Source organism: Chiloscyllium plagiosum, unplaced genomic scaffold, assembly GCF_037043375.1.
Source record: "Chiloscyllium plagiosum isolate Xiang-an unplaced genomic scaffold, Cpla_swu_hap1 HiC_scaffold_5, whole genome shotgun sequence".
NCBI lineage: Eukaryota > Metazoa > Chordata > Chondrichthyes > Orectolobiformes > Hemiscylliidae > Chiloscyllium > Chiloscyllium plagiosum.
In genome coordinates, this window is record NW_028270143.1 from 57574164 (window position 1) to 57590365 (window position 16202).

Genomic DNA, 16202 nt, shown 5'->3' on the forward strand with positions numbered 1-16202 from the left:
CTGAGATATCTAGTGACACAGGTAGGAGTGTGCTTTCTGAATTTGTGATTCCCAAAATCTGAAAAGGATGAACGAGGTAGGGGCATTATAGTCACTCAATTGTGAAGTTCCAACAGTCACTTGAAAATACTCCATTAATTTAGTAATCTGACAGACTCAGTATCAACATACGCAATGTAGACATAGGCCAGAAATATTACTTTGCAAGTTCCAAGAAGTGGATTACAGCCTAACCTTTTAATCAGGCATTGCGATCAATGGCATCATCTGCCTCCCTCACATTGCTAGCTGCCTCTGCTTTCATTGGCAAAAGTGGCACAGACCACATAAGGAATTTATGATTTTGTGCTCAACTTTATTTTTCTCAATGGGCAATAAAGAGAACAGCACAGCGTTTGTAACATCACGGATTTTGGCATTCAGAAATTCAAATCTATGAAGTGTTAGAGAACTTGTATTTTCTCTTTCAATTAACTGCAATTTTTATAATTTCAAGAACTTTTCAAATATTTAGCTCATTATAGTAATACTATTTGAATATAATCTGATAAGGACTGACTCACTAATAGAGTCACTTGGATGAGCAGCTAAGAATCTTTAATATGGAGACTGAAAGGGACAAATTTCTTTCAGCGTCATTTGTTTGGCCCGGATTGATGACCCCACCAGTGAAATTCTGTAACAAATAGGAAATGCATGAAGAAAGAAGAAACTTCAAAGAAAAAAACTGCTAGAGAAAACACAGATCTCAGTAAAATCAGGAAAAAATTATTTTCATTATGATCCTTCTTTCCAGCAAAAAAGATAGGGTTGAATCTTACTTTCCTTTAACTCAGAGTGAGTTTTGTCAAGTTTCATGAGGGTTTCTCTCCATGGCAGTAATACATGGAAACACCACTACCCTGCAAGTTCCCCTCCCAACCACTCACCATCCTGACCTGGAAATAGATCACCATTTCTTCAGTGATGATTCAAATTTCCTCCCTAACAGCATTATGGGTCTCCTTGCAGTGGCTCAGGAATCTCACCAATGCATTTGCAACAAAGCACGGGCAATAAATGCTGGCGCAGTCAGCAATGCCTGCAACAGAATAGAAAACAAACAACTTCATGGAGGGCAATTTTGAACAGCTTGCATCGAGAAGACTTGAATTTAGGCTGAATCATTTTGGTACTGACTGAGCTGATGGCTGACAAAGAATGCCAAGGACTTTAAGAGAGGGAAAGTGGTGGTCAGAAAATGGAGGGCTCACCGTGATAAAATACAGTTGGTTTGTGCTCAGTGGAACCACTGCCCACTCACCAGAGTGGACCTAGCTAACCAACTCTGCCAGTGGTGGGGGAAGCTGATGTGCTGTTTTGGGCACTGTAAGTAGCAGACTTGGTAGCATCATTGTCAGCCTGGGCAGCAGCAAAGTAACCTCACTTGAGAGATATCTGAGCTTCCTCTACAGCACCCAGATGTCGGGTGGTTTTAGTTTGTGTTGGAAATGGAAACTGAGACATTGCTCATCAGATACTATCTCTTCTGGGTCAACAAGTATGCAAATAGAACTGGCTGCCACTTCCATATTGAAACAGTTGGGTTTCACACCCTGCATAAAGACTTGTTCCAAGTTTGTGATGAACTCATGCATGCTCCTGGACTTTGCTCACTGCTTTTCTGGCTGATATGTAAGTGCACAGGTTTTTCAATGTGCATAACCATAAGCCTGAGCAAGCCGCCTCACTATCGTGCTCATCTGAGTTCCCTGCAGCAGAGCTCATGGCAACCTCATACTCTTGTGCATTTATATCTATGCAATCCTTGCTCCACTTGAATGGCTTCCTATACCATCCTGGACTAGGTCTGGGTTGGGAGATTCCCTGTGCCACACTAATGATCTGGGACTGGAACATTCAGTATAATTAGGCCAGTCCAATGACAACCCATTTAAGGAGAAGATGGGAAGGGTAGAAAAACCAGATATGACAGCTTGGTGCATCAATCATTCAAAATAAACAAATATAATCCTGCACAGATGAAGTATTACAAATAGGAATATTAGGTAATTTAAAGTAATCTTGAGCCTCTTTAGTAATACTTCTTTTGAAAGAATAACCTTTAGTCATGAATTTAAGTCATAGTTACATAATAAACAGATATTTGGTTCCTTCAATTTTATTTTGAGAGTGCTATTTTATCCTTTACCTGGCCTCTGTGCTGCCTAAACTTTGCTTCATGTATTGTTCCTCCATTTTCATTCCTGTGCACTTAAGGTCACCTGAATCTGAAGCTTTTTAATGTCTTTTGCTGGTAGTGTAGCTAATAGTGTGCTCCTGAAGAATTCTAGCATGATTACACCCAGGAGAATTACCTGTAGCCAAGGGGCAGGTGATTGTGATATCGACATTGGAGATGATTTGTCAAGCAGGTCTAAGCAAACTAATGATCTGAAACAGATTTGATCAATGCCTCAACTTTGGTACTTTAACTCACGTGGTGAGTTTTCTTACTTTCCTGACAACAGATAGATGAAGGCCATGAGCAACATTGAAATACTCGCACATCTCAAACTCTTATTTACTGAAACTGACTTGTGGCCTGTGCCCCTGTGGAAAACCAATGTATATTAGACCATGATGTGGGTCACCGACATGCTGTTGATGTAGCCTCTCTCTCTACTCCTCCACCCTAAACACACACCCCACCTCCTGTACAAAAGGTACAATATTTGCAGATGCTTTCCAATTGAAGCCTAAACCATGCAACTGCTAACTAGAAGTGGGGGCATATTGAGCAACCTCTGCTCCTGTTAATAAGTATTAAAGACAATAGAAAAGTAACATATTCTACAGCTATTGCACTCTCTCCCAAAATAAAGGACAGGCTAACACAAGAGGTTTTTGCTTTCCATTCAGTACAAACTGAAGCAAAATCAAGTCAGGTACAAAATGATAGCTGGACTGATTGATTTTCGATCAGAGGTGTGGATGCTCCCTCCCTGCTCCTAACTGACAATGGATTAGGGAGGTCTTAAAAACTCCCTTCTGGCATCAGATGCTAAGGCCTGGTGTGAAAATAGTTATGAGCTGAAAATGTGTTACTGGAAAAGCGCAGCAGGTCAGGCAGCATCCAGGGAACAGGAGAATCGACGTTTCGGGCATAAGCCCTTCTTCAGGAATGAGGAAAATGTGTCCAGCAGGCTAAGATAAAAGGTAGGGAGGAGGGACTTGGGGGAGGGGCGTCGGAAATGCGATAGGTGGAAAGAGGTCAAGGTGCGGGTGATAGGTCAGACTGGGGTGGGGGCGGAGAGGTCAGGAAGAGGGCTTATGCCCGAAACGTCGATTCTCCTGTTCCCTGGATACTGCCTGACCTGCTGCGCTTTTCCAGCAACACATTTTCAGCTCTGATCTCCAGCATCTGCAGACCTCACTTTCTCCTGTGAAAATAGTTATGGCCATGGAAGGAGCATTCTGTTGGATTATGAATCATTCTACTGTTCTATACTGTCCAGGACCAGAACCAGGGCTGCAGATCCACAGGGACACTATCACTTACAGGTATCCCTTCAAACCACACATCATCCACTCTGGGAATAGCTGTAAACCACTCATACCCTTACATATTGCCTCTGAGTAACCGACTGACTTTATCTGCTCTCTCAGGTTGTTTGCACTTTTTCCATCGTGGTTTGAGCTGTTCTTGAACTTTCAGCACAAAGTCTCCAAATAGCTATGAGAACCTCAAAGTCAGGCATGTACCTGATCCTGAAACCTACTCTCATGAAGGTGAACTTTGTAGATTTATTCAAGATTAGTGTCAGCCAGGATTGTTTCACTTTCCAAACGTAAGTCGCCTGACACTCAGTACAACAAGCAGCTGTGTAAATAGCACTAGTAATAAAAGCCTCGTAACAAACATGCTGGAACCAGGAGGCTGTTTACAAATAGACATTTGGTTGGCAACGTGTGGGTGATCGGTCTATGGTAGCAATTACTGATGATAAAAGACTCCTGCCTGCCAACAACTGTGATTGGCTTCCAGGTAGCTGAGCAGCTTGAGGATGTGAATTTTTTTGAAAGAAGCCATCAGATCTCCTTGAGGTCAGGAGCTGTTCCTTTTCTCTGCAGTTAAAACCTTTCAAAAATGTTCTCTTACCTATGCCTTCTATTATTAAGATAGTGGCGTGGTATGGTGATTAAAAGATTTTTCACTGTATTTTTTTGTAAAAAACAAAGGTGACAATAAATGACTATTTTAAACTATTCTATTCTATCCAATACCTCACCTTATGTAGGTGCCACCTCTACGTTATCCTCAAAGTGATGTGCAGTATCAATATCTGATATCAATGCTATTTGGTGGCTGTAAGTGTGAAATTCAGTGATGGTCTTTGTTCATCCTCAGTGTCTTGTTACTATCCCACAGAACTAGTTCCTGAGTGCTGAAGAAGACTCAAAACATTAACTCTGATTCTCTCTCCACAGGTACTGACAGACCTGTTGAGTTTCTCCAGCAATTCCTATGTTTGTTTCAGATTTCCAGCATCTGCCTTATTTTGTTTTTGTTGTTTATATGCTGAATTGGACATTGTCTGAGGCTAGTAGTGCATGCAGTGGAATATGATATTTGAGCATGACTTCACTGACTTAATCTACTTGCATGAGGTACTTTCACTTTTTTACAGTAGCGTGCCCAGGTATCCACATTGACTGCCATGGCTAACTGCTTCCACAGCCTAGTGAACAATTGTCTGGAAGGCCTCCTGGTCCTTTGTAGATACAGAATTTCTTGCCACTCCTCCACCAGAGCCATTGATGCTGTGGCAAACAACCTTTGAGCATGCTCTCTCCCTTGTCATTGCTGTCTTTTTCCATGTCAGAAGTTTTGCACAAGAATTTCTATCACTCGTGCACAGCCAATATGCATCACCTCTTTAAGAGGGAAAGGTTGGTTTTAAGAAGTGCTGGTTAATTTATAACAGGTAAAAGTCTCTCATGATTTTGGGCCCCCTACTGAGGTGTGCAGCCACTCCACAGTGTGCCTAGTGCAGGCTGCACACTAGGCTCATGGTAATGAGCAAGTATTACAAGTTGGTGTGCTGCCTGCACCGTTCTGAGAGTGTGCCAAGTTATCGTGCATCACAAACCCTGCATCACCTTCAATGTTAGCAAATTTAACTCTGACATTTTATTGAACATCTCTACATTTTGACAAAAGGATTAACCAGAGGAAAATTTCTTGAATGTATTTATCATTCAGGAAAGTTCACCAGAGCGATATAACACTTAAATGAGATATAAAAAAAAGAGGTGAAAAGAGACAAGTGAAAAATATCATGCAGGTACAGCATGGAGGATGGAGTAGTGCTTCAGCAAGACACACAGGAAGCAATGTTTTCACTGCCGGCATCATTGTGAAATTGGTGAAGGCAGAGTTTGCTTCCATGTCTCTTCAAACATGTATGATGGGGCTCAAACAGCCACTGTGAATGTTAATAACCAGAAGAAATTGAGGAAATAGTTTGAAATGAAAATATCTTGGACCTATCCAGTTATTGATAGTCAGGGATACACCAGCACCCCCACCTCCCGGCCCCCTCCACCCACAACCCATGTCTCAGACTTCACAAATGTGGGTGGTTTGTACATTTCACATTTTTCTTCAGAACACATTCCCTTCAGATTTGGAAGAATGGTAAATTTTCTGCTTTATGAATAATGATCTTGGTTCTGATCCATGGATCTTTTCTCTGTTGCTGTGTCTTTGATCTGTTGGATAACCTTTGAGGACATTGGTACTTGTCCTTTACAGTGGTTAACCAAACCACTCAGCTCAAGGGCAATTAGGGACAAGCAGCAGATGCCGCCTTGCAAGGAATGTCAGCGTCTCATGAAAGTGTGTATAATTATAGATTTCATCATGAGATATGAGATCTTCAATCTCTTTTGAGATCTCTATCACACTGCTGAGTGAACCCTGGCTTGATTTTTTTGGTTTTGATTTGCTTTGATTTGATTTATTATTGTCACATGTACTAGGTACAGTGAACAGTTATGTTTTGCATGCAGTGCTGGCAGATCATATCATACAAAGAGCATTAGGGTAATAGAACAGAGCAAAGAATACAATCTTACTGCTGTAGAGAAGGTGCACAAAAAGCGAGATCAACATTAATTTAAAATTCGAGAGGTCCATTCACAAGTCTAATAACAGCTAGGAAGAAGCTGTACTTAAATTTATTGGTATGTGCGTTTAAGCTTTTGTATCTTCTGCCCAACAGAAGAGATTGGAAAAGGTTATAACCAGGGTGGGAGGGGTATTTGATTATGTTGACTGCCTTCCAAAGGCATTGAGAAGTATAGATGGAATTAAGGAATGGAAGGTTGGCTTGCTTGATGGACTGGGCAGTGTTCACAATTCTTTGTAGTTTCTTATGGTCATGGACAGAGCAGTTACCAGTCCCAGCTCTGTTGCATTGGGTGTATTATAAAGTATGTACTCACAGACCATTGGAAAATATATAACATGATTAAACAAACTCAGCATAGCTTCATGAATAGGAAATCATGTCTGACAAATTTATGATAATTCTTCAAGGAGGATAGATAAAGGGAAGAAGAGGTTGTAATATATTTGGATGATGTTGCTGGTAGTCTATTAGCATGGATAGAGGATTGGCTAACTAATAGAAGACAGAGAGTTGGGATAAAGTGGGCACTTTCAGTTTGCGATCTGTAACTAGTGGAATGCCACAGGGATCAGTGCTGGGGCCACGAGGCTGTAATTGTTTAGATGTATATTAATGACTTAAATGAGGAAAGTGAATGCACTATCACCAAGTTTGTGGATGATACAAAAATAACTGGAAAGACAATTGGTGAGACTGACATAGAGTCTGCAGAATGCCTAGGAGAGTTAGTTGAGTGGACAAAGATTTGGCAAATGTAATGTAGGAAAATGTGAGTTTATGTATTTTTGCAGGAAGAATAGAACAACTGACTATTATTTAAATGGAGAAAGACTGTAGAAAGCTACAGAATAGAGGGATTTGGCAGTCCTCATGCATGAATCAGAAAAACGTTCAGCAAGTAATAGGGAAAGCAAATGGAACGTTAGCCTTTATTTGAAAGGAAATGGAGTATAAAGGTAGAGAAGGTTTGTTAAAACTATGCAAGGCACTAGTCAGTCCATAGTTTTGATCCTCTTATCTAAGGAAAGACAGACTGGCTTTGGATTCAATCCAGAGAAAGTTCATGAGATGGACACTGGATATGGAGGGACTGTCTTATAAAGAGAAGTGAGTAGGTTAAGCCTGTACTCATTAGACTTGAGAAGAATATGTGGCAAGCTTATTAAGACATACAAGATTCTCAGGAGTCTGAATGGGGTAGATTTCAAGAGGTTGTTTCTCCTTGGTAGGAAAGTTTAGGACCTGATGATATAATCTCAAAATAAAGTGTTGCATATTTAAGACAGACAATGAGGAAGAATTTCCTCTCTCAGAGGGTTTGCACCTGTAGAATTCTTTACAGCAGAATTCTGCAGAGGATGGATTGTTAAGTATATTCAAAACTGAGTTAGACATATTTTTAATCGGTAAGGGGATCAGGGGTTAAAGGGAAAAGGCAGGAAGGTGAAGCTGAGGGTGATCAGATCAGCCATGATCTCATTGAATAATGGAGCAGGCTCCAGGGCTGAATGGGGAGAAAGTAATCTCTGCTCCTTGGATGCTGTATGATTGGCTCTGCTTTTCCAGAACCAGACTCTTCGCCTCTGTGGCTGAATGGCCTAATTCTACTCTTACATCTTACGGTCTCATGACTAGACAGCTGGTAGTGCACATGTTTCTCTGGTGTTTCCTTTCCAATACATTTGCCTAAAGGGAAGATGGGATAATTGGTTTTCTGTCATATATTAGTAAGTCACTCCTGATTATGAAATGATGTTGTGCTCAATGTATGTGTTCTTAGAAATTTCACTGATTTTTTTTTAATCTGGCCATCCTTTAACACAATACTGGCAAATGGTAGCACAGTGTTGATGTTTTTTGTTCTTGTGTTTGAGCTCCTTCTGGCTTGTTGGCCACTGTTTCTGCTTAAGTATGAGAACCATTTACTTCAGTTGTCAGAAGTAATCTCAACAGATTCAATTTTTCTGGTTCTTGCCATGTGACTAGGAACCCAGTTAAATCTTCAACTGATTGCCTTTTGACAACAATTTGATTCTGAATCAGTTTTTTTCTCCAGGAGATACTTGAACTTGAAGTGGTAGATGGCATGAGGCAGGGTGACACTAGGCAATGGGACACACAAGATGGCCACTGAGCCATAAGTTGGGCACTTTACACACAAGATGGCCGCCAGACCACAATATGGATAGAGACAACAAAGCAAACACAGATACTGCTTGGGGTCACCAGAATGCCAGCACAGTGCACTCACAACCTGGTTGATTAGTTTAAGTCATATGGGGGAGAAAATGCACATGCGTAGTGTATACTGCCTGCCGAAGTGTCTGGGTCCAGCCAGCACCTTTGATAGAAATGCTAACATCTTGATACAGACTCAATACAAACTGCTTATAGCCACAGATGCAGTAATCGTTCTACACAGGAAGAGTGATTCGAACTCATTACTGCAGTAATGGACTTCTGCGTAGACATTGGAACTGACAATGTCTGCGTTGAAACTGACAACAACTGCACTGAAATTAACAAAGGCTGCGCTGGAACTGACAATGACTGCGTCAAATCTATCAACTATTCTGCAATGTTTACAACAAACGAACCATGTTACAGAGCCAATAACCTTATCACTGACTTATTATATCTCAAAATGTATAAAAGTATCTTGACATGTGCTCCGGGTTGAGAGAAGACTCGCAGCTGACCCATTGTGCTGTTGGTGTTTTTCTCTCCCCGGAGCTCTGGTATTTCCTTGTATAATAAACTCTGTCGTTGAACCCCGACTGACTCCAAGGCCGGTGATTTTCCCCACAACAAACTCTTGATACACTCCTTAGGAAGTTGAAGTTTACACATGGGTACAGGTTTAAAAGTGAAGTTGGTTGATTGCAAGCTACATGTAGATTTTCAACTTTCTTATGTGCATTTCTTTATAACATACCTTGAAGTATTACCATACCTCTGACTGTTATTCTAACTACACAACATAGTCTCATCTCTTTAGACTGTAGCTTTTGCTTCTTATACCATCGATAAGTTAAGGCCTCAGAACCCATGGTTAAGTTCAATAGGATGGCCATGAAAACAAAAGAAAATCACGCCAAACTCATCGGGATCACCAGTTTTCTCTATTAATGCCCGTCAGTTATGTTTTCTAAATGAGATTGTCCTACCATATTAAGGCCTTTGCATAAATAACTTCCTTCTATTCTGCAACTCTCTAACTGTGTGCCACTTAGTACTTGATACATACTATAGGAGTAATGCTGTATCACCTCCATGAGATTCAGTCGTGTATTCTGTGTGGTTTACCTCTGACTGTGAATCTGCTGGGACAAATTATGTCTTTTGTTTTCCTTCCTCTTCAATATGCTGATTAATCCTATTACTGTAAAGCTGTTTTAATTTGCAATAGTGCTTGTAATCTATTGCTTCTTAAGCTTGAGTTCTTGTATTCATGAATGGTGCTTTGAAGTTTGTTAGACTCTTTACAACATTCCTTTTAGTTGTATGCTTTTTTTAAACTTCATATCACTGCACGATTGTATTAAATTCTTGATGAAAGTTTTAAGTTACACTACTGAATAGTGATCTACTGCTTTCAAACTTTTATGGGTATATTTCTTTGTAATACCATATTTCTGTACTGTTTACTAATTAAGACACAGGGTCTGACTACAATGTTGTCCCATGAGCCTCTTGGTTTGGTCATCTGGATATAGGAGAAAGTGAGGACTGCAGATGCTGGAGAACTAAATTGAAAAGTGTGGTGCTGGAAACGCACAACAGGTCAGGCAGCTTCCGAGGAGCAGGAGAGTCGACATTTTGGGCATTCCTGATGAAGGGCTTATGCCCAAAATGTTGACTCTCCCGTTCCTGGGATGCTGCCTGACCTGCTGTGTTTTTCCAGTGTCACATTAAGGATGATCAGCCATGATCATATTGAATGGTGGTGCAGGCTCGAAGGGCAGAATGGCCTACTCCTGCACCTATTGTCTATTGTCTATTTTTCGACTCATCTGGATATATGCAGATAAGCACCATGAATGCAACCATACAGGATTAAAGATACTCCGACTTGACAGACTGTCACGATGTGCCATTTACTGGGATGATTGGAAATAGGACCTAAGCCCTATCAAGGATTTAGTTCTGGTAAAAGTGAGTTTGGAAGGGGAAAGATTGAAAGAGTAATATAATGCCTTTAGAAAGGTACTAAAATAACGTCTAGGTACGAATTTGAGAAGGGTACTTAGAGGTACGTTATGATCATATGAGTTTTGTTGAAATTTCCCCAAACGACGTTCGAAATCCATATTTAAGATTATAATTGAATACTTTAAATAGACTTAAAATCGTACAAAAGTATTGGATAATGGAATAGAGGAAAACGAGAATGCTATGAACAGCAAGGGGAGAACAGAACTTGATGTTATTTCAACAGGATACTATCCAAAGCTAGACAATTGGACACAAAATGGATTAGTAATTAACCAAACACACTAACATTTAAGCAGTAATGTGAGACATGAAGTAGAATCAGTTACATTAACATAAGTGTTACATTGTGGAGATGTTCCTCTACTTTCAGTGTTATGCCAACCAGAAAACAGATCATATTATAACCAACAGCTTAATTGCTTTTAAACCTAGGAAATGCGGCCAAGGAAAGAAATATTGTGTGAGATGTCAAATACACAAACATTTTCAGCATCAACATTTTAACAGATCAGTTTAGTTACAACACAAAAACAACATATCTAAATATACTTTGTATTAGATTTAGTAGGTGATTAATTTTGAAACTGTACAATCCCTCTTGACTTTTATCATTTCAGTACTAACTGTATAAAATTATTTTACCATCCCATATTATAAATACTATAGATTGCTCTCCACTTATGTTACAAGCACTTTACTTTGTAAGTTTTACCCATTGTGCATTCCTCTGTATTGGTTTGTTTTAAATCATAAATAAATTCATAATCTGTTTTTAAGAATAAAATATCCCTTCAGAACAGAACAGCCACAGTAAAACATTTTATCCTGGAGGAGACCGCCAAAAAAAGTCATTTAAAACTGATTTAATCAACAACACCCAGCCACAGAAAGGTATGTGACTGATTTCAATAGGAATTCACATGAAATAAGCAAAATTTGATACAATGTGATAATTATGTTTCCCATCAACGAAGAATGAATTTCAGGAGGTGACCATGTATGTGCTTACACTAGCCAATTTAAGTCTGACCATGTGTGCCTGGACCAGTCAGGGTTTAGGAATACCATTGGTCAGACTGTGGTAGTGATTTATATAGAGTTAATAAGGATCGATTTTCAATTGTACAATGGACAGAAAACAGGAGACATCAGATGAAGAGTTATGGAAGAGACAGCACAATCGAGGACTAGCATTCCATTGTGAATCAGCTTACCCTTTGCTTTGTCAAGTGACATTTCTATTATACTTGTTCTGATTACTCAATAAATTTGTGAACCTTGTCAAAACACACGTCTACTCATTTGTCAGATCCTGAGTTTTATCATCAATGTTAAATTGTATTACAGAATGTTATAACTGCGTTTTCCCTGTTACTAATGATCAAAATACCTGCTTCTCTGTTGTCTCTACCCATAGACCATATGTAACATCAGCAGAATTGACAGAGCTATCATAATATAAGCATGAGCTCCTTCAGAACTATTATCTTATATAACACTCATCATTGGTTATATGGGTGCAGTAAAATAATTCTAGTGTTGACCTGAGGTTTGACAATATCATAAATACAATGATTTGATTTTATTGAACCCTACCCCAGTGCCATTGACATTTATTAAATCTGCAGAGCATTCATGATTACCAAGTACAGATATGTACAAGTAATTCAGGATAAATGTTGCACCTACAACCACCAAGACTCTGGCATCAAATGGGACTGTTAAGCTCGAGACATGCATGATTTTCGGTAAAAGGGAAAGCTCACTCTGACTTTTCAATTTAACTCAAATGTATTAGGCTGGTAGTAATCAAACCATTGCCTATTAACACATGGTAATTACACTTTTCAAAACCAACTTAAAGCTCACCTCACAACCACAGGATTTCCTGGGTTCCTCAAATTTGTCATTGTAAACAAGATGCAAGTTGAACAAAATGAAGGGAGTGATTGAACTCATGGAAATACTGCAATAAATACTCACTCTAATTATTTTATTGTTTACTAGTAGGAAAAGAATTGTTCACAAAACATTTACTGAAAGTTTACTTTCTACACTTTGGAGATTTTTTGAATCACATCAAGACGCCGTAATCTGCCTTAGAATGGACCTAAGATGAAGTAAAAATGTGACCAACAACAGCAGCAGCAACCTGTTGTGAAGAGATTTGCAAGAGAAACTGAAGTAATTTATAGTTCTTAACTTTTATGTAGAGCAAATTTAAAATAGGAATATTTCTCTGATAACTTCTGTCCACTGAGTTCGACCAAGTCAAATCCCACAATGCCTAGCCTTGGGTTTGTATGATTCATATAACCATCCACAGGGGACAAAACTACCTGAAAATATTGTCTTCTTTCAAATAGCTTGCAGTGTTTAATAAACTTTAGCTATGCTACAAAATACCCTCAGATATTTTGAGGCTCTGACATGCCTCTCTCCAGAGTGTATACTTGCTCACTTATAAAGAACAGAGTTTGTTTCCATTGTAACAAAAAAAGCTAAAATTAGACTATTAACTAATTTTACAACAGATTTTAATAAGCAATATGCTTGAAGTGGATATGTGTGCTGATATGTAAAAAAAATGTCCAGTTTGATATTATTTGCAACTATTCAAGACTGTTGTTCAACCTGTTGAACTATAACTTGGTGTCATGTGATTTCTGATTTTGTCCAACAGCAGCACCTCCACATCAAGAGAATCCAGGGATATCTAGGAATTTTTAAGACCACCTAAGAATGAAATAGCCGTCATCATTTAAAGTCAGGTTTTGCTTTAAAGCTCCAAACGGGAAAAGTTTCTTCTTCCAATTGGAGAAAATATCTTTGCAGGGGTATGGATCTGAATTTGATATTCTTGAGATCCCTCCTGCTTTGCAGATGTGGGTATTAGCCTTCTGCATAGGTTCCTCCCACTTCCATGTTTTGTGGTATCTTTTAACATTGTTCCTTAATTATTGGGTGAAGATTCCTTTGTAAAGCTGTGAACGTTTATCTAGCCAATGTACTTGTGATCTTTTGGACTCATATATATCATTTCCTCTTATTCATTCAATATCAACCTTAAGAGAATCCTTCATCAAAATTTACCAGTAAAAAGATGTTTCTTCGAAATAAACACAAAGGAATGTGTGTGCTGGAAAATGGCAACAGAAATAGCCTGGAGAAACTCAACAGGCATGGCAACATCTGCAGAGACAAAACAGAGTTAACATTTTGAGACCAGTTCTGATGAAGGGTCACTGGATTCAAAACATTAACCCTGTTTTCTCTTGACCAAGGCTGTGAGACCTGCAATGTTTCTCCAGCACTCATTGAAGATGTTTCATTTCTGTCTCTTTGTGAGTGTTGTCTGATCGTGTATTCTAATGGTACTCGTGTGATAAGGATCTTTACCATCTTTTATCAATTGGATTGTTCAAGTATTCTGCTGTACTTAACATCTTTTTTTCTCATGCCTCGGTGTGATGTTTCTATGTCTCTTTTCAGGCTTTCCTTTCAGTTATTAAACTAATGTTTATACCTTTTTGTTATCCATGGAGTGTACTATTTATTGATTAATAACATGTGTGAGTCATCTCCATGAACCCTTCAAGGTTATATCTTAGGTTTAAAGTGGACCTTCCTGGATTTTCCTGCTACCTGCAATGATATTTTTAATGGTTAGCTCCCAAGAAATTCTTTTTTCTTTAAATGTTTTTAGTACCTATATGTTTCTTACCTAACTTGTTGCTCAATAAAACATATATTCCTAACAAGCTTTCAGATTAGCAGAATAATGCACCTTACAAGAGACCCAATGCAGGGTTCACAGTCAGAGGCTGAATTTCCTTGACATATTGGAACAGCAAAGCTTTAGGATGATCAGATTGGTGCAGACATACTGCAGTCTTCTGGGAAAAAAAAATCCTTCTCCTTGTTGGACCTGTTGGCCATATGGTACCAGCAGCTATCATATGATCATTGTCCTCAACACTTGGTGTTCCCAGATTCATCCAGACCTCTGTCCAGATATATCTAGGATATCCCCAATGGATGGGTCAAAAATGCACATTCTGTCTGACTGAATGATTGTTTGCCAAGACTGACATTTATGTGAATGCTGGTTGGAATGTCCATCGGACATGGGAACATGATTGACATCATGCATTTGGGGATTTGGGCACCATCAGACCAGGCGGATTAGTCAATCACAAGCCTGTTCTCTTGCCAGTGAACAGGCAAGAACCATAGCAGGACTTATCCACTGAATAGTGAGGTGCTAGGGAGTATTGCTGAACAAAGAGACCTTGGAGTGCAGGTTCATAGCTCCTTGAAAGTGGAATCACAGGTAGATAGGATAGTGAAGCAGGTGTTTGGTATACTTTCCTTTATTGATCAGAACATTGAGTACAGGAGTTAGGAGGTCATGTTGCGGCTGTACAGGACATTGGTTAGGCCACTGGTGGAATATTGCGTGCAATTCTGGTCTCCTTCCTACCAGAAAGATGTTGTGAAACATGAAAGGGTTCAGAAACGATTTACAGGGATGTTGCCAGGGTTGGAGGATTTGAGCTACAGGGAGAGGCTGAATAGGTTGGGTCTGTTTTCCCTGGAGCGTTGGCGGCTGAGGAGTGACCTTTATGGAGGTTTATGAAATCATGAGGAGCATGGATAGGGTAAATAGACAATGTCCTTTCCCTGGAGTGGGGAGTCCAGGGGATGGGAGTCCAGACTGGGGATTAGCATAGGTTTAGGATGAGAGGGGAAAGATGTAAAAGGGTCCTGCGGGGCCAGAGGGTGGTGTGTGTATGGAATGAGCTGCCAGAGGAAGTGGTGAAGGTTGGTACAATTACAGTATTTAAAAGGCATCTGGATGGGTGTCTGAAGAGGAAGGGTTTAGAGAAATATGGGCCAAATGCTGGCAAATGGAACTAGATTAGATTAGCATATCTGGTCAGCATGGACAAGTTGGACCAAATGGTCTGTTTCTGCGCTGTACTTCTCTATGACTCTATAACTTTCACTGTTCACTATACCACCACATTTGCTGTCATCCGCAAACTTAGGAACCATTTCTCCTACATTCTCATTTAAATCATTTCTATAAGTGATGAACAACAGTGGATCCAGCACTGAGGAATACTATTGGTTTCCCAGTTCTGGGCTCCCTAGTCAGGAAAGACATTTTTTCAGCATCTACTCTGTTAAGCCCCCTTAAGAATTTTCTAACTTTCATTAGGTCACCTCTCATTCTATTCAATCTCGTGTATTGAACAGCCCACTCACTCCAGGAATCAATCTAGTGACTATGTGTTACAAATCCTTTAAGGCGAATATATCCTTTCTTTGGTAAGTTGACCAAAACTGTATTTGGTATGCCAAGATAAAGTTTTACAGAAGGATTTGAGGATTTGAGCTATAGGGAGAGTTTGAATAGGCTAGGGCTGTTTTCCCTGGACTGTCAGAGGCTAAGGGGTGACCTTAAAGAGGTTATAAAATCATGAGGGGCATGGATAGGATAAATAGACAAAGTCTTTTCCCTGGGGTGGCGGAATTAAGAACTAGAGGGCATAGATTTAGGCTGAGAGGGGAAAGATATAAAACTGACCTAAGGGGCAACTTTTTCACGCAGAGAATGGTACGTGTATGGAATGAGCTGCCAGAGGAAGTAGTGGAGGCTGGTACAATTGCAACATTTAAAATGCATCTGGATGGATATATGAATAGAAAGGGTTTGGAGAGATATGGGCCAGGTGCTGGCAAGTAGAACTAGATTTGGTTGGGATATCTGGTCAGCATGGACATGTTGGACTGAAGGGTCTGTTT